At 39.8% G+C, this 22,606-nt stretch overlaps 2 long non-coding RNA genes across 2 annotated transcripts; both read left to right on the top strand.

The window, feature by feature from the left end:
* Nucleotides 1–662: 662 nt before the first annotated feature.
* LOC115278038 lies at nt 663–7,648 on the top strand. Its single transcript, XR_003902654.1, has 4 exons — nt 663–824; nt 1,187–1,359; nt 3,194–3,247; nt 7,008–7,648. It is a non-coding gene; the product is annotated as an uncharacterized LOC115278038 (long non-coding RNA).
* Nucleotides 7,649–12,127: 4,479 nt separating this feature from the next.
* On the top strand, nt 12,128–22,326 carry LOC115278039. The gene is made up of 4 exons (XR_003902655.1): nt 12,128–12,241; nt 13,143–13,237; nt 16,066–16,090; nt 22,241–22,326. It is a non-coding gene; the product is annotated as an uncharacterized LOC115278039 (long non-coding RNA).
* Nucleotides 22,327–22,606: the final 280 nt, after the last annotated feature.

The raw sequence follows: 22,606 nt of genomic DNA on the forward strand, positions 1-22,606 counted from the left end.
ATAGACACAGAGAGACAGAGTGAGCAAGGAAGGGGAAGAGAGAGAGAGAGGGAGACACAGAATCTGAAGCAGGCTCCAGGTCTGAGCTGTCAGAGCAGAGCCCCATGTAGGGTTTGAACTCATGAGCTGTGAGATCATGACCTGAGCCAGTCGGATGCTTAACAGACTGAGCCACCCAGGTGCCCCTTCTCTATTTAAATTCTAATCCTGGATTATTTTTTCCTAATTCCAGTTTTTATAATAAATATTTTTCAGAAGCCTGCTCAGCTGCTGAATTCTTGTAATAATTTTTCCTATTTTTATTCAATTTCCCCTTGTTCTTCATGTTTTAATATTTTTCTTTTCAATTTATCTCCAAATAGAAACGCTATTTTACGTAGACTTGGCCTTGTTCTCTTGCACTGGTCTCTCTTTCTCAGAGGTCAAGCTTGATTTGATGTCCAGGGGGAGCCTTCAGGACTCCAGGATAGAACTTCAGGACTGAGGTGAAAGTTCTTTCCATGCTTCCTGGCTCTAACATTCTAGAAAGATGGAATGCACAGATGTGAAAGTTCCTGGCATGTACTGTGACTAGAGCTCACCATGTCCCTGCCTCCTCCCTGTTATTACATCATCTAAGGGACAATATCTCTTGTCATACTAGACATTATTCCTACCTTCTGCACATTTATTGAAAAATACCTAATAGGGACTGTGGTACCATCTAACAGCTACTTACTTGTATAATCTGAGTACACACCACAGTTCTACTTCTGACTAGCTTTGTGAACTTTCATGAATTACTCCATATCATTGAGCTTCGAGTTCCTAAAATGAAGATAATGGTATTGTTATTATTGTGTGTTGTGAAATTAAAGAGAGATAATATTTGTAAAGTACCTAGCACTGTGGATTGTATATTTTTTAAAAAAGTTTATTTATTTATTTTGAGGGAGACAGAGACAGCACTAGTAGGGTAGGGACAGAGAAAGAGGGAGAGAGAGAGAATCCCAAGCAGACTCCATGCTGCCAGCACAGAGACCAATGTGTGGTTTGAACTCACAAAACTGTGAGATCATGACCTGAGCCAAAACCAAGAGCTGCACACTTAAATGGCTGAGCCACCCAGGCTCCCCAGTGTGTTGTAAATTTTAAATATCAGCTGCTGTTAGCAGTATTAACATTACTATTCTGTCTTTGAATGCAGGTATAAAGAAAGGCATTGATTGGAGTGGGGGGCACGAAACAGCAAACTGAGAGCTTTGAAGAGAAGCTCCCCATCGTGGAAAAGCAGCTGTTCAATTTTGTCATTGACACAGATGTGGAATTCCTGAATCTTGGTGGACAATAGGGGAATATTTTCAATCAGGCATAGGAATGGTGAGTCACAAAATGGGTTCCTAATCTGGCTTGATCTGTTTCCTAAGTAGTAGAACTTCTTTAAGCTTCTGATAAGAGTTTGATTGCAAATCACAGTTTTCTTATTGCTGTGATGTTTCATCTTCTGCGTCTTCATAGGTATTTTTGTGGAAGGCTGATGGCAGTGTGTCCAGAGCCATTACCCAGTTACAGTGTTAAGTTGGAGCTCTGCAGGTGTATTTCTTAGTTTTCAAATACAAATGACTAAATTTAACCAGTTAGATGCATGAAAACAAAAAATGTTGCAGGCATGATTTCTTTAATTTCTTAGAGCTCTATGAATAATTTTGCTTTTATCCAGATTTCACTGGTTAAATGTGTCCTAAGCCAGGGATGATGGGACCTTCTCTTTTGTTTCCTTGTCAGGTTGGTAGTCTATCATTCTCATATCATACCATAATGAAATTATGTGTTTTGCATTCTTAGGGAACTTTTAAACCGCTTATTTGTGTTTCATATAAGCATTCTTCAGGATCAAGCACAGAGTTGAATTCAGTGCTCTTGACATTGAAATTCGAATATGTTTGAAAAGAATGCTTGAACTTCACTGTATGATATGGTGCTCCTGCTGAAACCATTGTTATTCTAAAAAAAAATAAATCTTAGGATGTGGATTATCTCTTTATGTTGTGGAAAGACAGGTAGAAAGGTAGTTTTTAGTTGTAGCATTTTTGAGATAATCTCAATGTGACTTGCCATAGTTCAGATTGTAAGCTTCTCTGTTTTTCTGTTGATGGAGAATGCTGGGTGAAGCTTGTTTGGTAGTAATGGAAAGAATAGTGTCCCATTGGGTAAGGGTGGTACTGTCCAGCCAGAGTTTTGTCAAGACTGTGTCCAATTACCCCTTAATAAATTTAGCACTGACATGGGCACTTAATTGTAAAATGTTTTCAATTCTCTGAAAACCTCTCCTCAGACGTAGGTCACTACCATTATCACCCCATTGTTCACAAAGTCTAGTGTAATTCCATATGTCCCATGGGTTTTTGGTTTCATTAGTCAATTCATTTCCATTAATATTTACTGAGGTGACATTTGGTTGCTTGCGCCACGACAAATGGTGAGGTTAGAATGCATTGTTCTGTGGTTGGGACATTGGGACATTGCACATGATGCCTTTCTTTTGAGCATAAGAAATACAAGGAAACAAACCAATTAGCCCTTCAAGTGAGTGCTGAGGATGCCAAGGACATGTGGTTAAGTTACATAATGATGAGAAAGTCAAAAGAAGTACCAACTTAGAGCTGGAGAAAAGAGGTCACTGTTTTGGGGATTTGGCCTTATCTTCAGGTATGCTGTCATTCACGGAGACTGTGGTGGCTCTAGTATCCCAGATATCTGTCCTGATGATAAAAAAAAGTTAGTGGAAAGTTAGGGACTAACTTGACTAGAAGGGTTCAATATGGCCAAAGATTTTTCCAGCAATGCTGTCCTGAAAAGTGTCAGTGTCTTCTGCTCCCTTGTCTCTCTTAGTCTGATCTGTGTCACTTGAGAGTATACCAGTTACAGGAATTCCTTCTTGAAAAGTCTGTGGTACAAATCACAGTCCACCCTCATTTAAGTTAGGGTCATGTCCCTGGAATCAAAGGCTTCAATGACCTATCATCTGCATGTCTTAGGGGAAAAGGGAGGGAGGAAAAGGAATCAACATTTGCTGAGAAGCTACAGTGTGGAATAAGAGGCATTAGGTGCTTTACAAACACTGTTCTGTTTAATTCACACAACATGCTGCTGGTATGACTCCTCTGGCATCCCCATTCTCCTGATGGTAATAATATTCTCCCTTTTTTCATAGATGAGGAAACTGAGGGCAGGAGATGTGTTTCACCTACTCAAGTTCCCATTGCATGTGAGTCTAGATTCAGTCCTAGTAAGCCAATGGTTGCCAAACTTTAGCAGGTATCAGAATCACCTGGAGAGCTCATTAAACCACAAAGTGAGGGGATGCATTCTTAGAGTTGTTAATTAAGTTGATTTGGGATAGGGCGCAAGAATTTGCATTTCTTACAAGTCTGCAGGTGATGATACTGGTTTAAAACTATTCTTTGAGAACCCCTGTTCCATACCATACTGTATTTTCAGAAACATGAGTTAAACTGGAAAGGTTCGTCCAGTTGACTGACTTCTTTGATTTTAACCCTAAACATTAGGCAGTGTCCCTTGAAAGGTACCTGGCCTGCTGTTGCCAGTGTTCCCTGGGTTCCTGTAAAAATTCAGCCATGGTTTTGGTCTCTAGTTCTCCAATTAGTCCATTTGATATGTTACCACCAAAGTCTTTGAATGAGATGTATGTTTATGAAATATAGTTGAGGTTTAGATTTATTTGCTTGATCTGGCCTTGGATGAGTCTTTTATCTTGGCAGCCCTGGCCCTTCTAAATCAGATCACTTGTAGAGCAGCACATGAAATTTAGGTGTAAAAGCTTGGAGATGAAATTCCTGGGTCATTCCCAACCCAGCCAAGGCAACTTCATGATACCAGGTGATTGATAAGAGTGGTCCTCGGATGGAAGGTCTCCAATATAATCTACATTAGCCAATAATTTCTGGATTCACTACATATTATTGTTGGTACACACTTCACATCTTCAAAAGGGAAGTGATTTGTCTTGGTCCCAGGAATGGTCCCAACTGTGGCAGAGGATTGGACTCTGAATTAAATTCCAAATTCAGGTAGGACCCTGAGGGACTTAACACCATCAAAACTGATGGGCCATCTCACCTATATTTATGGACTAAACTATCACCCACAGAGCTCTAGTTCTTGCCTCTCCCATGAGATCCAAATTTGACATTTCTAATGGAGTATTGGATACCTTTCCTGTATGTGTCTTACTGAGTTGCTACAGTGCACTTTGTTCTTGTTACTATGACTGTGTAACAAATGAACCCAAAATTTAGTAACTAAAAAATGCCAACCCACCTTTTGCCTCCAAATCAGCAGTTTGGGTAGGATTTTGCAGGCTTGATTTGTCTCTGGGACAGTTCAAAAGTTAGGAACCAAAGCCATCTTTCTGGGAGTTGATGTTGTTGGTTGAGCCATAACCGGGACTAGTTTCCTAAGGTGAATGTATGAAAGAGAAAAAGAGAACCAGAGAGCCATGCAGAAGCCATGTCACATTGTCTTTTATGACTTAGCCTCAGAAATCACACAGCATTACTTTCCCCACATTCTATTTATTGAGGCAATTACAATGTGTTGATCATGGAAGGAGAATAAACTTTGCCTTTTAGTGGGAGGAATGGCAGCCATTCCATGAAAAGAGTATGAGATACATATACATACATAGGTCTGTGTGTATTTATGTATGTATGCAGCCATCTTCACAAAATAAAATCTGCAATGTACTTCTTAGTAAGTCACTAAAGATGGTGTCACGAGCCACAGGATGGCCAATCCGTCATTAACATTTTTGCACGCATTCTTGGATGCTGAGTATATATACAGAGGTAGGAAAAACCAAAAGAGAAATACACTTAGCTCCTGACTTAAGAAAGTATTCAGTTTAAATGTCTAATAGGTAAAAGAAGAAAATACATTCATTATCCTTTCTACCACAAAACAAAGTAGGAGGAAAACAAAGAATAATATTTAAGATAGTGCCATGCTTTATCATTTACAAAGAACTTTAACATTCATTTTTAAATTACAACTTCAGAAAATTTTTGTTAGAGTGCTACATTAGTATATAAAACATATTCTTAGCATATTAGAGATGGTGGGATTTTAGGTAGTCTGGAGATAATAGAATTGGGGACAGTTAACTTAGAAAGATTTCATGGGGAAGGATTCTTTAGCAGAATCCCAAAAGAACAAGAAATGACTTGAAGAGGAGGCATTTGAAAGTCCTTTTGAGGAAAAGAAATGTTAAGATTCAGAACGGGACAAATAATTCAGTTTCAGTGAGAAACAGGGAGATGCAAAAATATAGATTATTGTGGGCAGAAAAATGGATAAAGGGAGAAGACATGTAAATAGAAGCCCAAATTCCTGATGAGAGGTCTTACTGAACTTCTGAGGCAGTTGGATACTGCTACAGGGCCATGAAAAGGACCATGATGTAATCAGAGTGGTAGCAGAGGGAGGAAGGATTTTTACTGCTGGAGATAGGGCTTGGAAGCCCTCTGTCCCAGATCCATGATCGAGGTAGTAGGGAGGTTAGAGTCCTCACTATGACTGTGGACATGGGGAAGAAAACTGTTATAACTGAGAAATAGAAAACCTAGTGAAGTTGGGTGATAAAAAGAAGGTCCTGCACTTTCTTAAGCTAACTGAATATTTAGACATCAAGATTCCCTTATGTCATATGGCAGACATGAGTATATTACAGATAGTAACATTGATTTGATATTTGCTGTTCTGTTAGCCAAACAGACCTACTACTCCTTGAGGGCAAAGACCTTACTTTATACAGCACAGTGGTTAACACATGGAAAGGTCTGATAAATGCCTTGGATTGGGTCCTCCCAGAAGGAGACTGAGACAAGGATTTGAGTGCTAGTGATGTGTTTGGGAGGTGTGCCCAGTCAACGTGGGTTGGAGGTGAGTAATAGGTGTGTCTTCAAGCCAGTTACCTTTGTGGACAGTTGGAGCTCAGTCTTGCTCAGGAATTTTTGAAGACATCCAGAGTTAACCAGATTGAAGGGCAAAGAAGGTGGAGGCATTCATCCCCTCACCTCCATTAATAATCGGTGAGAGTTGTTTCTGAGGCATTAACTTTTCCACGTTCCTGGTTTGTCTGGCTGCTGTGGTCAGAATAAGCCCCCCATCCAAATCAGTGAGCAGACTTCAAGGTGTGTCAAAGTGAAAGTTACCGAATGATACTGGCAGGCATCAACTGTTTCCACTACAAGAAACACTGAACAAATAAATGGAGGAACACACACACACACACACACACACACACACACACACACACAAACTTAGGCTCATCAGTGGGTAGGGCTCTTACTGCTTCTCCCCCACCTTTTCTTTCTAGAACATACTCAAACTTTTGGCTTTTTTTATTCAGGCCCAGGCTTCTGCCTCTCAAGGTGCCTTCATGTTACTTCTCTGTCCTTGAGCATGTTTACAACATCTCCCAATTTAGTCTCATTTGCAAATTTAATTAACAGCCTATTTACCCCTCTTCCGGATCATTAATGAAGATATTAAATAAGGCCAGATCAAACATCCATCCCCGAAGCACCCTTCTTTCCCTTGCCCACCACCCCATTCCCTCTGCATTTTCTCACAACTCAGCGACCATTCACTGTGAGGTTGGCTCACCGGGCCTTCAAGCCATTTCTTGGTCCTTGTCACAAGCCATAACCAAGATAATCTGAGTGAATTTATCAAAGAACATTTAATAGACGCTGTGTTAGATGTGCTGCTCTAATCATACAGTATTAGCTGCATTTCCTTTGCCCAAGTAATTTTTCAGTTTTCTCAGTAAATAGTTTCCTGAGGCAAACATTCAAACAAATTTTAATAAGTCCTGGCATTGGTATGGTTGAGCTTTGTTATGGGGTGAAAAACTTAATTATTTCTTAAAATGTCACTTACTTTGTATTCTATTTTATATTTACTTTGTATTCTATTTTATATTTACTTTGTATTCTATTTTATAGGTGGGATTTAGGACATTCAGGCTGATATGTAAGTCCTGAATCCATGCCTGACAGACTCCCAACCCCAATGTGTCTCCACCATGCTGAGACCTTTCGACATCTCTGACTGTGGGGACGGCCTCCTTCCCCTAACTGTCCAAAAGGTGGTGACATCTTGATTTTGCTGTACAGAAGAATGAATTACTCCAGCTTTAATTCAACACATATTTCTTTTTACTCTCACAATAAGTGGAACAAGAAATCATGAAAATGATAGCTTATTAAGGCACTCTAGTGCCAAAATTTATGGAATTTATGGAAATATAGAATTTGAGAGTTGGAAAGGACTTCAGAAGTCATCAGCCAGGGGCATCTTCCTGGGTTCATGGCCATCTTAAAAGTGTGTGTACATTTCCATCTCAGTCCCCTTTTCTATGTCTTCATGCCTTCCAGTCTCTGTTGAGCACATTGATTGCTTCTTCTAACATTACCCATTCCACTGGTGGATAGAGGGAATTCTCAGATTTTTTTTCTCGTTTCAAATTCAAGCTAATATTTCTGTAACTTTCACTCATTTGCCCTCCTCTGGTTTCCTGGAATGACTAGGAAGCCATCTCCTCTCTTTTCCACACAGCACAAGTCTTGGACAACCTCTCTGTCCTGCCAAGAGACCTTACGCCTGGGTGTCTTTGGTTCTTGCCGCAGGTACTCATGGGAGTTGGTTTCCATCATTCCACTAACCTGGCTGAGCTCTCCTGGACATGCTTCCATTTTCCAACATCCTCTTTAATGAGTCAGTCACTTGAAACTCTTAAGCCAGGTGTACTCCAAATCTGTAAATGTGCAGTTGACTTTTATAGCTTTTAAAAAATCAATCAAGCAATCAGCAAGAATTTATATCCCCTAAATGCTTCATATAAATACTTAAATACAAAGTTTGAACACACTACAAGCTCTGCAGAGACTTGGAGATCTAACAGTATGCGCAACCTTCAGAGGGGAGAAGCCATTTTATTAAATCTCCATCTTGAACCTCTCATCAAGAAGGGAACATGCAGTTTTAAAAAGTATGTCTCTACATACTTAAAACAGTGTTTCTCAAGTGTGGGAAATGCTGCTGACACCCTCACATCAATCAAGTCCCCAGAACCAAAGGGCATTGGTAGTCATTGTATTTGCCACTGTCACGTGTTTGTGGGGGGCAGTCAGCCCATTTCACTTAAGGATGTTCTGACTGAAGTAATACAAAATTATCGATTTTATAAAAGCTCAGCTCTTGAGTATATCTTAGCATTTCCTATGACTGAATGAGAAGAGGAAAGGAAACACTTGGGCTGGTTGGTCACCTGAAGGGAAGGTACCCAGAAGACTGTTTGGGCCGTGCACTGATCTAGCTGTTTCCTCACGCAATACTGTTTTCACTTGAAAGAATGACTGGCAGAAAAACTAGAGTTATTCAGATTTGTGTATTTGGCAGACACTTTTCCCAAAATGAAAAAAGTGAACCTGTCACTTCAAGGGAAACAACTGACAGTGTTTCTTGCCTATGATAAAAATTTAAGCTTTCAAGTGAAAATTAGAATTTTGGAAAACTTCTCTCCACCCCCATGAACTTGACAGCTTCACAATACTTAAAGACTTGGGAGATGAGGCTGGTGGTGATATTAACAAATGCAATTTTTTGATATTGTATAATTAAATGTGTCAACATTTGGAAGATCTACACAGCTTAGGGAACCAATACTTTCCAAATAACTAACGCTGATAATATAAACTCATGCATGGGCACTTGAGCCATTTAATATGCAAGGTAGACCAATTGATTTTAATGTAGCAGAGTATAAACATTTGACGGATATGGTTTGACATCCATATTGCAACTGACTGCTAAGGAACTGCTTTTGTGGTGCATTGTGTAGTGTCAAAGAAGGAAATCCATACTTATCAAAAAAGGCCATGAAAATACATCTCCATTTTCCAACTGTATTATGAAGCCAGACATTCTTAATTTACCTCAACAAATACAACATATCTCAACAAATTGAATGCAGAAGTAGATGTGATAATCCCACTGTCTTCCATTAAACCAGACACTAAGGAGATTTGTGAAGATGTGAAAAAAAGTCACTTTCCCACTACTTTCATTTTGTTTTGAAAAGTAGAATTTTTATAAAGATATGTTATTTATGTTAATATGTAAATGGATTATGGTTGTTACTTTAAAATGCATTAGTAAACAGAAGCTCACTGGCATCCTAAATAATTTTTAAAGCATCATGGCATCTTGAGATGGAAAAGTTTCAGAACAATTGAACTAAAACAAGAGTAGATGATGAAGAGATAACTGAACAGGAGGAGGGAGTAAATGCATTGGAAATGATGTAGTTGATGGGGTCAAGGGTACAGGCAGCAGAGAGGGCTGGGATATGAGAAGGGGAGGACAGGTGGTGATTGGTCTGCTAATAGAGAGGACACAAAGGATTTCAGATAACATCCAGAAAAGAGATTAAAGAATTGGAAACAAGGAGCACCCGGGTGGCTCTGCTGTTTAAGTGTCCAACTGTGGCTCAGGTCTGACTCGGCTTGGCTCATGATCGTGGTTCGTGAGTTAGAGCCCCTCATGGGGCTTTGTGCTGACAGCTCAGCTTTGGATTCTGGGTCTCTCTGTGCACAAGCTGTCTCTCTCTCCCTCTCTCTCTCAATGATATATAAACATTAAACAAATTAAAAAAAATAAAGGATTGGAAAACAGAATGTATGATCAGAGGCAGAAGGACTTGTACTACAAGCTTCAACAATGAGAAAATATAATATAACTGTTACATTGCTTATGCTCCTTTGTACTAATGACTGAATGGACTTAAACAGTAGTGTGTTGATCAGAGTCAGAGGATTGGAAAGAAATAAAGATTATTTTTGGACTTTTCAGATGTTTAGTAATAAAAATAATGTTCTCAATTATAGGTGTCATGTGTGTGCAAGGTAATCTACTAGGTGTCTTTAATTTTCTTCTTTGAAAATTTTTTCTAGCTTTATTATATCAACAAAGTTGTAATGTATGTAAAGTATACAACAAAATAATCTGATGTATGTACACATGATAAAATGGCAACCACAATCAAGTTAATTAATACCTCCATCATTTCACAGAGTCACTTTGCTGTTGTTGTTTTGTTTGTTTGGGTGAGAATGTTTAAAATCTACTCCAAGCAGATTTTAAGTCTATAATACAGTATTATTAACTATAGGCACCATGTTCTACATTAGAGCCTCGGAACTTTATTTACCTTATAGTTGAAAGTTTGTGCCCGTTAACCATTATCTCCCCACTCACCCCCAACCCCTAGTTCCTGGCAACCCCTATTCCTCTTGTCTTTCTCTGTCTGGCTTATTCCATTTAGCAGAACACCCTCCAGGTTCATCTAGGTTGGCACAGATGGCAGGATTTCCTTCTTTTTTATGGTCACATGATATTTACATATAAACATGAAAGTAAATTTAAAATGGATTAAAGTTTTTGTTATTTAAAAATGTTTTTTTTGCATTTATTTATTTTTGAGAGAGAGAGAGAGAGAGAGAGAGAGAGAGACAGCATGAGCAGGAGAGGGGCAGAGAGAGAAGGAGACACAGAATCCGAAGCAGACTCCAGGCTCTGAGCAAGCAGTCAGCACAGAGGCTTGAACCCACAGACTGTGAGTCACACGCTCAGCCAACTGAGCCACTCAGGCGGCCCTAAAATGGATTAAAGTTTTAAGCATAAGACATGACACCGTGACATCTTAAAATGAATTTATTTTGCATATATACCATTATTACAGATTTCAACAAATTTTAGTTGAGTGGAGTTCATTCAAGAAAGGTCAAAGTCTAGTATATCCTAGACTTGTCCTAGATATGCTTCCACCTTGGGCTTCAGACTGATACGGACACTCGTCCTAAAGAAACTTTTCTTTCTTTTGTTTTAGATATTCTTCCTCACTTTTTAGTGATATTGTTTCTCAAGCCTCATTTAAATGATGCAGTCCAGGTAAATCATTAGAGAGAATCCTTCCCTCTATATTTTGCTTGGGTACTAAGCCAATGGCCACCACTTAAAGGTGCATCTGATGATTTGCCCTAAGACATCTCTTCTCCAAGCTCTCAATCTGCTTTTCCTTGACCTTTCTAAGGAAGCCTTAGGCAGAGATTTTCTACCATGACAGCTGTATAACTCACCTTTCCTTCCTGTCCCGGTTTGATACATGGCCTTCTGTCCTTAAATTAGGGGCATATTCCTTTCTGTTTTGTTTGTTTGTTTGAGTAAAGCATAAGACAGTTTTGTATATCTTAATTTTTTTCTTCATGTTACATAAATCTATGTAGCTCTTGAATTTCCTTTTCCCTCCAGCCATTTTTTTGGACCATCATTTCCTCCAGTCTTATCCTTGTCAAAGTAATATAAAGTAATCTATCTTGGTAGAAAGATTGACTTCCTTTTACTTTCAGCCAGACACTGAGAATAAATCTGGAAACTTGGTGATCAGTGGTTTTGGCGGCTGGGCTGGGCATATCCTGGAACCCTCTGGGAAGCAGGATCTCTCAGCAGAAAGTGCTGACCTGAACCATCACCACTTTTTAAAAATCATTTATTCAGTACTTCATAATGTTTACCTCATTTAAGTCTTACAGTGGCTACATTTCAATTTTTCAGCTGGAAAAAATTAATGCTCAGAGAAATTAACACAACACTGAGAGTCCAAAGAGAACCAGTGGTGGATGTGGGATTTGAACCTAGAAAGACCTGACTCCTAACCTTGCATTCTCCACTCTCTCTATGGGTGTTTAATATAGAAGCAAATCTCAACTTGTGGCATGTTAGGCAAAGCTAGACTAATTTTAGCCTTGTGAATTTTTATGCTAGGAGTTTGACATTACATGTAAGAAAATAAGATACTGCCAATTAAAAATGATGGATAAAAATAAATCAAACAATCACCCTACAAGTTCTCTTACAGCATTTCTGATTAAACGTTTCAGGTTGCAATTGAACAACTCAAATTCTTTCTCTGCTTTTAGCTTTCTGTAAAATAATATATATTTATTTTCTTGGCCCAAGATACAAGGTTTAAGAACATCACCTACTCACCAACATCCCTCTTCAGTTATTCCTTATGGACACCAGGCCACATTCTTCAACGGAAGAACCGACCTCTTGATTTGTATTTGACGTTAATGGAGATTGTATAATTCATTTACTTTACAAGTTATCTTGGATTGTAAGTAATAACTAAGCAGAAAATCCTCATTTTCAAAAGCACAAATATGGTAAAGAACTTGTACCAAGTTAAAAAAGAGAAACAAGTTAAAGAAAAGAGAGAGAGAGAAAAAAAGCCAACTCAAACCCCACATACCCAAAATCTTCTTTAAGACACACATGGAATCTCTTAAATTACATTTGTATCAAATTAACTTGGGTGGTCTGAGCGTCATCAAGCATGCAGAAAGGGTTCCCATTAAAAGCTAATTTAGGAAAGTCGTTAGGGCATTGACAATAGAAGCAACCTGTTCCCTTGTTGTCAATGTGTTTTCTTTTAGGGAAACTTGCTCTTTCCTGCCCATGCTGGAAATATCTACCACTCTCTAAGAGCTCAGCCTTAACATCTACATGGGTGGCTCCAAACGGCTGCCATTTTTACCATGTGCAGAATGATAGCTTCTCTTTATGTTTTTTTCGCACAGTACAATGACTCAGATATTGTCAGGTAGACTGTGTGTGTCCAGAAGCACTTAAAACTTACCAAACTTCTTTTCGCATATCAGCAGTTTGATTGTTCATTAGAAAGTGAATAATCACTCTAGAGAATGTTGTTTATCTGGTTGCTGTCTCAAATGTCTAAGGGATGGAGTCGTGTTAGGAAGATATAAACAGCAGAGGTAGATTATGAATGCTGGTCTGCTGTAGGGTTGGGGGAGAAAGAAAATAGGAGCATGGGGGAAATAGGATTGCGAGAGTTCATGTTTTTTGCACAGGACAATAAGAACTCAGCAGTGGGATTCCCCTATTTTGCCTCCAGAAAGGCTAATAGTACTGATCTCAGCTAGAATTTACATGGCAGCTTATTAAAACAAAACAAAACAAAACAAAACAAAATTCACAAAATGTAGTTTGCCTTTCAGGACATACTTCAAAGACCTTGGAAATTGGGTTAGTCCACAGTACCGAAGAACAGATGCTTGATTCCATCTAGTTCATTTCTAAATTGTCCATCCAGGTAAAATGTTGGGCTTGTTCCATTTCATATACAATGAGTATGTATTGAATACTTACCATGGCAAGTATTTAATTGTGGATATTGTGCCAGATGCTGGAAATCCCATCAGTCTGAGTGCCTCTTTTGGCTATTAGCAATGCATGTCCATCCAAGGATCTATAAAATCAGGAAAGGGAGCTAAGAAACAAAAACTGTTTTTTTCCTTTCTTTACAAGGAAAAACCCCAGTTCCTCTCTACTGTGTGTTTCTTCTCTGTGTGTCCCCTGTATACTTACATGTTCCTCATCCCATAAAACATTCAGGGAAGAGAGACACAGCCACTCATATAAAGCCTGATTAAAGATTCCAGCGTTCATACTCCCACTTTACGTTTTTTATACTCTCTCTACATAACTGTAGCCTGGGTCAGAACTTCACCAGTGGATCTGGGTAGTGCAGTACATGGGGCTCCTGCATCAAGGGGTCCTGGAAACCTCTCTTCCACTCCCTGACCCATTTTCCCACTTTCGTGGGAAGGGCCTCGGGTCCTCTGTTGAGAGGCTGAATCTGGGGACCCTGGCCCTTTTGTGGATCTTGAATGTGATGGATTTGCCACAAGCACAAGTTGTTGGCCAAAATTCTCATTGTAATCTCTGCCTTCAGGTCTTAAAAAGTTTTCTCCATGGGGATAAATAGATCAGACTGTTTGGGGCAATTTAATGTTGGTGGGTCAGGTGGGGTTGTTTTGACCCACCCAACCTGAGGTAATGCTCTATTAAGACTTTTGTTTTAAACTCTCAGTCTACTTTATTAATCCCATTTTATTTTATCCTAATTTATTTATTTATTTTGAGAGAGACAGAAAAAGAAAGTGTGCATGCATGACTGGGGGAGGGGCAGGGAGAGAGGGAGAGAGAGAGTCCCAAGCAGGCTCCATGCTGCCTGTGTGGAGCCTGACACAGAGCTCAATCCCACAAACTGTGAGATCAAGACCTGAGCTGAAATCAAGAGTCGGATGCCTAACTGACTGAGCCACCCAGGTGCCCCCATCCCACTTCTTAATAACCATCTAAAAATGTCTGCTCTGCTTGCTGAGTCCTGCCCCTCTTCCCTTCCTCTTTGTCCTGCCCCATCAGTAGTTGCTTTAGTCACCTTATTTCCTATGCCAACTTAAAAATTTCCACCTTGCTGAAACCATTCTCTTATTTTCTCTGCTGCCTTTCCACATTCTCTTGTTAATCAATGTAATTTTTTTATTAGCATTCGTGAGGCCCATGAGGGGAAGCTGAGACAATCCATAGGTTTCCCAACCCGCCCTTTGGCATTGTAATGATAAATTTACATGGGGTGTCCAGGCGCGAGGACCCCCTTCACTACAGCATTTGCTATGATTTACTGGGGTCACACTGTTGTCCACTCCACCAGGCTGGCTCTTCCCTCAGGAATAACCAGGCCACACGCAGCCATCCATGGTCATTCCACAGCGAGCCGTGGGTTCTGTGTGAGCGCACACATGCTCTTCCACTCTGCTGCATTCAAAACCAGACATGACCCCCAAAGTCACCTCTCTCACAGTCCATTTTCATAAAGTTCCTCAGGAAGCAAATGATACCAGTCTATAAAATGAAACAGCTCCTGGACATTCTGCCCTACGGTTTCAGTAGTTTCTTAGCTTTGCCCTCCCCGCAAATTGTCTACCTTCTTGGTGACCAGAGATCTTAGAAATGCTTTTCGTTAACAAATAATAATTACCAAGGGTTTTAAATTTCACCTTTTACTTACTAGTTTACATTTTTCTAGGTGCCCAGTGAACCAACACTCAGACACTGGATCTATTTCTAAATTCTGTTGGCAATATTTTTCCTTTAGTAATTGGTGGCAGCACAGTGGCTGCTCCATACTATGGGTGACCAGATGGCCACCCAGGAATCAAAAGTTCTTCATTGCCCCACCCCCTTTATCCTTTCTCTTCCCAAACCACATGTTTTTATGAGCCAGGGCTGGTCTAGCAAATCCCACTTCACTGACACCAGCTGTGGAGGGAAACTCAGTTTTCTATCTTCCTGTATAGGGAAACCCCAGTTCTTCCCTATTATGTCTTTCTTTGCCCTGTGTATCTCTTGTACCTTCACAGAAAACCCTTCGCTCTGGTCACCAAACAACAAGCAATTCTTCACAACAGCAGGTGGGTGTCCTACAACTTAGTTCATTTCTGATGGCATCTACCAGGAGATAATGTTGGATCCCACAGGTTAAGAGCTCAATACCATAGGAATCACACTCCCCACTCTTCCACCGTCTCCCTCTCCCCAAAACACTTCAGGTGCCAGGAGCCAACTCAGAGTCATCTCATTAGAACAAGAGATGCTCTGGAGTGCCTGAGTGGTTCAGTTGGTTCAGCGTCCAACTCTGGTTTTTGGCTCAGGTCATAATCTCATGGTGTGTGAGTTTGAGCCCAGCATCATGTTCTGGGCCAACGGTGTGGAGCCTGCTTGGGATTCTGTCTCCCTCTCTGCTCCTCCCCTGCTCACTCTCTATCTCTCTCTCTCAAAAACAAATAAATAAACATTTGAAAAAAAACTTAAAAAAAAGAACAAGAGATGTGTCTAGTGCTCTTATCACATAGGAATTTACAAGAGTTTTAGGATCTCCGTGCAGGAACCAGGGTCAGAGACCAATATATGTATTTTCTATAATCTCATAGAAGCCCTTTTTTATTACTATCCAACATTCATTCAACAATACTTGGTGCTAAGTACTGTTCTAAAGGCTTTACTTCCACTAAATTTATTTAATTTCACAATCCTAGAAAGTATAATAGTTACTATATTATTATTTCCATTTTATAGATAAGAAACCTGAGGCACAGAGAGGGTAAGTACCTTGCCCCTGGTCACTTATCAGTGGCAGGATTGGGGTTTGAGTCTATGAAGTTTATTTCTGGTGTCCATGTTCTTAACCCCTGAGGGTTTTGTTCATAGGTAAAAAGCTCCCTTACTACTTGGCTTCAAAGGTTGATGAGTGGCCTTGGATGCCATCTTGATTCACTGGCTTTCCTCAGAACAAGAGTTGTATGCTGATCTTGCTTCTCTGGAGTGCTCAGTAAGAGGACTCCTGTCCAGATGGGAACTGGCTCTTTCACACACTGTACTTCATATAGGGTGGGTGTATCAGAGCTACTTGGGGGTGCTAATTAAAAGGCAAAATCTGCCCTTGCTTCTGATATTATGTTGGGGCAAGGCCTGGGAATGAGTGTCTATGATGAGTGGTACTCCTGGCTGAAGTATGTGATCTATGACCACATTGGAGAAATTGACAGCATTATAAAGGCAAATTCCCGAAGATTGACTATCTTTCAAGTACCTTCCAATGGGTTTCCCAGGGGGCATCCGGTATAGTGTGTAGAACAGTTACTTTGTGGGTCCCAAAAGTGAATTTTTGTTTTGCTTCATTCATTTAACCCTTCCAAACTCAAGTGTTTTCATGTGCAAAATGGGAAAACAGTACCCCTTTTGCCTATCTCGAGGGTGTTATGACAGCACTTTGGAAACTCTAAGGTGCTATACAAATATAAGACATTAGTATTCATTGTTGTTTTTCCTGCTTATCACAAGTACTGCCAACTTTACATATGCACTGTTAATAGCTGTTTTCAAATCGTGTTGACATTTTAGGTGATTCTTAATGGACTTTGGTGTATATGACTTGGGGGCTCTATGCTGCTGTGTCAGGCTGGCTCTGGGAGCCCCAAGATGAGGGAGGAAAGAACTCAGAGAAAGGAAGCTGGAAGCTACTGAATTCAGTGATGGATTCAGGGGGCTGTTACAGTAGAAGTTAAGACCAAGGTCTGAGTCAAGGCAGAGTTGGGGTCAGTTTAGTGAGGTGCCGGGACCAGAGTTCTTGGTGACAAGTGATCCAGATCTAGAACTGAGGTTTCAGGTTGTGGATGTAGGACAGGAGCCTGAAGTGTCTGTGAGGCTGGAGCTTCTTAAGCACACCCTCTGCCCAGGGCCTCACCCGCTGCTGGCCATAATGGTCCCGTGTCAGCCACCGGGAGATGAGGGTCATATGCGGAGGAGAAAAGGGTTGTTCTGAAGTGTGACTATCTGCAAAGGGGTCGCTTTTGCTATTGCCTTTTCCACTTTAGCTTCTTTGAAAGGAAATCACTGACAGGCTGGTTACCAAAATGCTGTTTGGTTATTATTATTTTTTTATTAAAAATTTTGGGGGCATCTGAGTGGCATCGTTGATTAGGTGTCCAACTCTTGATTTCAGCTCAGGTCATGATCTCATGGTTCATGAGTTCAAGCCCCATGACCAGTTCTGTGCTAACAGTGTGGACTCAGCTTTGGATTCTCTCTCCCTCTCTTTCTGCCTCTCCCCTGTTCTCCTTCTCTTAAAAATAAGTAAACAAAAAAAATTTTTTTAACTCTTACTTTATTTAATTTATTTTTTCTTCTGCCTGCAATATAATGTTTATTGTTTTTAGTTAACATATAGTGTAATAATAATTTCAGGAATAGAATTTAGTGATTCATCACTTACATGTAACACCCAGTGCTCATCCCAACAAGCATTCTCCTTTTTTTTAGTTTTTTTTAAAAATGTTTTATTTATTTTTGAGAGAGAAAGAGACAGCATGAGCAGGGGAGGGGCAGAGAGAGAGAGACACACATACAGAATCCAAAGACAGGCTCCAGGCTCTGAGCTAGCTGTCAGCACAGAGCCCAACTCAGGGCTTGAACCCACGAGCTGTGAGATCATGACCTGAATCAAAGTCGGACACTTAATCGACTGAGCCACCCAGGTGTCCCAAGTGTTCTCCTTAATACCCCTCATCCCTTTTGCCCTTCTACCAACCCAACACCCCTCCAGCAACTCTCAGCTTGTTCTCTGTATTTAAGAATCTTTTATGGTTTGTCTCTCTGTTTTTGTATTATTTTTATTTCCCTTCCCTTATGTTCATCTGTTTTGTATCTTAAATTCCACATATCAGTGAAGTCATATGATATTTGTCTTTCTCTGACTGACTTATTTTGCTTAGCATAATAAAGTCTGGTTCCATTCACATTGTTACAAATGACAAGATTTCATTCTTTTTGATCACCAAGTAATATTCCATTGTGCGTGCGTGTGTGTGTGTGTGTGTGTGCCCCACATCTGCTTTATCCAGTCATCAGTTGTTGGACATTTGAGCTCTTTCCATACTTTGGCTATTGTCCATAATGCTGCTATAACTATTGGGGTGCATGTGCCCCTTTGAATCAGCACTTCTATATCCTTTGGATAAATACCTAGTAGTGCAATTGCTGGGTCTTAAGGTAGTTCTATTCTTAACTTTTTGAGGAACCTCTATACTATTTTCCAGAGTGGCTGCACCAGTTTGCATTCCCACTAGCAGTGCAAAAGGATTCTCCTTTCTGTGAATCCTTACCAATATCCATTGTTGCCCTAGTTAATTTTAGTCCTTCTGACTGGTGTGAGGTGGTATTTCATTGTGGTTTTGATTTGTATTTCCCTGATGAGTGATGTTGAGCATTCTTTATTGTATCTTTTAGCCACCTGGATGTCTTCTTTGAAAAGTGTCTATTTATGTCTTTTGCCCACTTGTACACTGGATTATTTGTTTTTTGGGTGTTGAGTTTAATAAGTTCTTAACAGATTTTGGATACTAACCCCTTATCTGATATGTCATTTGCAAATATCGTCTCCCATTCTGTTGGTTGTCTTTTAGTTTTGCTGATTGTTTCCTTCACTATGCAGCAGCTTTATATTTTAATGAGGTCTCAACAGTTCATTTTTGCATTTGTTTCCCTTGCCTATGGAGATGTGTCAAGTAAGAAGTTGCTGCAGCCAGGTCAAAGAGGTTGTTGGCTGTTTTCTTCTCTAGGATTTTGATGGTTCCTGTCTTAAGTTGAGGCCTTTCACCCATTTTTAGTTTACTTTTTTGTGTGGTGTAAGAAAGTGGTCCAGATTCATTCTTCTGCATGTCACTGTCCAGTTTTTCCAACACCATTTGTTGAAGAGAGCTGTCTTTTTTCCATTGGGTATTCTTTCCTGTTTTGTCAAAGATTAGTTGGCCACATTTCTGTGTTCTCTATTCTGTCCCATTGATCTACGTGTCTGTTCTTGTGCCAATACCATACTCTCTTGATGATTATAGCTTTGTAATATAGCTTGAAGTCTGGGATTGTGATGCATCCAGTTTTGGTTTTCTTTTTCAGAATTGCTTTGGCTATTCAGGGTCTTTTCTTGTTCCATATAAATTTTAGGATTGTTTGTTCTAGCTCTGTGAAGAATACTGATGTTTTGCTGATAGGGTTTGCATTGAATATGTAGATTACTTTGGGTAGTATTGATTTTTTAATAATATTCTTCCAATCCATTAGCATGGAATGTTTATCTATTTTTGTGAAATATTTTTCTGTTTTTGTGAAAAAAAAAAGAATATGAACAGAAGATAGGCAGAGAGAGAGAGACAGAATCTGAAGCAGGCTCCAGGCTCTGAGCTGTCAGCACAGAGCCTGATGTGGAGCTCGATTCATGAACTACGAGATCATGACCTGAGCCAAAGTCAGATGATTAACTGACAGAGCCACCCAGGTGCCCCTCATGTGATTATTTTTAAACACCATAAACGAGGCTAAAAACTAGCAGTTATTAAGGGACCATCAGTGAATACATAAAATGATCAAATTTGCTCTTGCAGTAGTAAATTTTGAAGTGAATATATACTTCTGCACTTGATCTTAGCCAAAAGGCTGAGAAGCGATGAAGTGAATGTATACTTCTGAATTGCTGTAGGATATTTAAAAAGAATTTTTCCTCGAGTTACTGTCAGTAATTTCTTTACATTACGATATACTAAGAGAAGAATAAAGGAGTTAATATTAGCAGCGACTACATGGAAATTTTGGGAGAGTCTTTGTCCAGTTTTTGTATTCAGAAATAGTTGAATGACAAATGCTCCTTAAATGTGCCTCTGCCCTGCAATAGCAACAGTTGTATTGGGTGAAGGAGGGTGCTGTGAAGAGGTCATTGTCATTATAGTCAAGGGGATGTTAACTTATAAATACATTATTTCACACAATTCTACACCTTCCTTAAAGAAGCAGAAAATCAACCCAAATTTGGATTCATGCATGACTGTGTGCTTGACAAATGACAGAGTTTTCAGTTCCTTCAAAAGGTCCAAGGTAGAGTTATCAATAATGCCATGAACGAAGAAGCTCCAGGTGGGAGCCTTTGCCTGAGATTACACTCAAAGGGCCAAGTACTTTAATCTGGTCTTAAAGATAGAGTGGTCAAGAACAGGAGAGAAGTATGCCAACCAGGTAGTTTGGACCTAATATGCTGGCCGAGCACAGCACGCTTGCTAGGAGGAAACTGAATCCATGGATGTCTAAAAGCATGTGGGCAAATGGCTGTAGAAATGGAGGTCAATAACCAAGTAGATGCCAGGTGCCCCTCTTTCTAGTACTGACTGAAGCAAAGTCCCTTTGCTACTACTTCCTGTGGTCAGATTGGGGGCACTTTGTCCTCTAGCAATTGCCAAGTCATTATAAATGTTTATAGCACTGGAGTAAAAACAGTGCACTTGCCATATAGACCTCTTTCAGACAAGCCTCTTAGATACCTCTTTCTGCAGAGTTACAACCCTAAAAGCCCCCACATTTGGAAGCTCTGGCCAGTGGGGCTTGCTCCCCACAAAGCAACAGGACAAACTGGAGGTGAAATTGAGAAAAGAATGCAGATTACCCTTGTTCCCTCTTCTGTGTGCTTCCTGTAGCCAGCCACCCAGTGTCACACAAACACCCAATGCCCTCTATCTAGCCTTGCCTTTCTTTGTAAGGGGAGGAGGCCCATTATCCTTCCCTTTCCCTTAATCACCATTTCCCTTCCAGTTTCCATACCTCTGGATTGCAGCCATCAGCTAGATGGCTCTAGGGTCAAGGGCATAGAGATTTACAGGAAAAGCGTTTCTAATAGCAGGTGAATGTGGGGGCTCCCTCCAGGAGAACTTGCTGTTAGAAACAAGATATCTGGGCAACCAAAAAAAATTGCAGTTCCAGAGGTGGTATCTCATCATCGCAGCTGGTGTGTACGTGTGTGCGTGCATGCGTGTGTGCGTGTGTGTGTGTGTGTATGTGTATGTATGTAGGGGGGTTGGATGGAAAAAGAAGGAGAGAGAGCAGTTGCAGGAGAGCTTCTCATGGAGCCAATGTGTAAGGCTTGCATTAACTCTGATTAAACATTTATTCAAATATTTAATTCATTTTCATATGTTGTGTGTATTCATTCCATGATATTTCCCTTAGATACACCAATTTGGCCTCCTTTGGATGTATCTGAAGCTGAGGTTATATGATGCTAATGGACCAATGCCTTTGCACAAGATGCCTTGTGAAATAACCAGCCATTTAAGTCAATAATTGATTTTATTTCCCTCATAAAGAGATTCTTTTGTCGTATAAACTGAGTATGTAGAGCCTAAGAAGACATTGATGCTTTCTATAAACTGCTGAGTCCCTAATACAACCCTGTGTATAAAGAAGAGCTTAGCTAGCTAAATATACACTTTTTTGATGATGAAAAGGACTTTTAAGTCATTATGTGAAATATTTCAGGTGAAAGAGATTAGTATTATTTTGTATGTATGTATGACCTGTGTTTGTAAGAGCAAACAGCTCAGAGTTCCTAATCTGTGGGGAAGCCAATCTGTTATGGTATTCAAGGCATATGTTTCTATTTATTTAATTACAGTTGCTTACTTGGAACATTGGGTGAAATCAGTAGAATTTAGAACTGATTTTGGAGCTGTATGGTGACAATCTTTATGTTTTTAGCGTTTGGATCTTTCATGTGAAAGTAGTATGTTTGTCGAAGTACTCAAGGGTTTCTAAACAGAATACTTAGTTCATTCATTTACTTTTTCAGTGAAGAGCACTGATTCCATGGCATCCCTTGTGTTAGAGTCTTCCATGGGGGAGGAAAAAGTTTTTAATCCCAATCCTCCTCACCCAGGTATGAATCTCTGAAAGGACGGTATTCAGGTTCAGAATGAAAACAAAGAAGAAACCATGGAGCAATAAAAAATGTCTTCAAAAATGCTAATAGTCTTCAGTGTCTATAATTTAAGGGGGGTGGTGTATTTTGTATAAATATTAATATAATAATTTATGTCTGTTTTATCACAGTCACTATTTTTTCATTTTTTAAAAATTTTTCCAAGGCTTGAGACATTATTAGGAGCAGAAAATTTCCTCACATGTTGAAACCTCCTGGTAATTCCTTCTTTTAAACACTTTTATCCAAATGGATATTAAAATGTTAAATGAAAGAAAGGAATAGAGAAGTTATAGGCCAGAGAATTATAGAGCTAGGGAAAGA

Source organism: Suricata suricatta, chromosome 14, assembly GCF_006229205.1.
Source record: "Suricata suricatta isolate VVHF042 chromosome 14, meerkat_22Aug2017_6uvM2_HiC, whole genome shotgun sequence".
NCBI lineage: Eukaryota > Metazoa > Chordata > Mammalia > Carnivora > Herpestidae > Suricata > Suricata suricatta.